This window comes from Felis catus, chromosome X (assembly GCF_018350175.1).
Source record: "Felis catus isolate Fca126 chromosome X, F.catus_Fca126_mat1.0, whole genome shotgun sequence".
In the NCBI taxonomy this organism is placed as follows: domain Eukaryota; kingdom Metazoa; phylum Chordata; class Mammalia; order Carnivora; family Felidae; genus Felis; species Felis catus.
The window spans coordinates 47,664,542-47,665,380 of NC_058386.1; the positions used below are offsets into that span (position 1 = coordinate 47,664,542).

General features: G+C 43.0%; 1 non-coding gene across 1 annotated transcript; it reads left to right on the top strand.

Annotated features, from left to right (window-relative positions):
- Positions 1-293: 293 nt before the first annotated feature.
- On the top strand, positions 294-376 carry TRNAW-CCA. Its single transcript has one exon. It is a non-coding gene; the product is annotated as a tRNA-Trp (tRNA).
- Positions 377-839: the final 463 nt, after the last annotated feature.

Below are 839 nucleotides of genomic sequence, written 5' to 3' on the forward strand. Positions count from 1 at the left end.
CTTTGAATCATTTGCCTTTATCATATTCATTCATTCAACAATTATTTATTGACTACTATGTGCCACGCACTGTTCTAGAAGCTGAAGATACAACAGTGAAGAAGACAGACATCCTTACCCTTCTGGAGCAGATATTCTAGTGAGGGAAAGAGAGAAAATAATCAGATAAATAGTAAAACATACAAGTTAAAATGTGGTAAGTGCTATGAGGACAAATAAATCAGGGTAAAAGAAATGGGGAATTCCAGTGAGGGTGGGAGGTTATTGTAGTTTTAAATAGGTTGGTCAGGGGTGCCTGGGTGGCTCAGTAGGTTAAGCGTCTGACTCCAGCTCAGGTCATGATCTCAGTTCCTGGGTTCGAGCCCCAGGTCGGGCTCTGTGCTGACATCTCGGAGCTTGGAGCCTGCTTCAGATTCTGTGTCTCCCTCTCTCTCTACCCCTCCCCTGCTCATGCTCTCTCTGTCTCTGTCTCTCTCTCTTTCTCAAAAATGAATAAAAATTAAAAAAATAAATAGGTTGGTCAGAGAAAGACTCACTGAAAAGGTAGAATGTGAGCAAAGACTTGCATGACATGAGAAAGCTAGACAAGTGTGTGTGTGTCTTGGGAAAGAACATTTCACACAGAAAGAACAGTCTGTGTAAAGGCCCTAGAGCAGGCCTGTGCCTAGCATTTTTTTTCTCCCACCTGCTATTTTAAAGAGCATAAAGGTCAGTGTTGCTAGAGTAGTGGAGGAAGGCAGAGGGGGAAATGACAGGATGAGGTCAGATAGATAACAGGGCTTAATCTTATAGGACCCTGTAAGCCACAGTGGGATCCACAGGAGAGTTTTGAGAAGAAA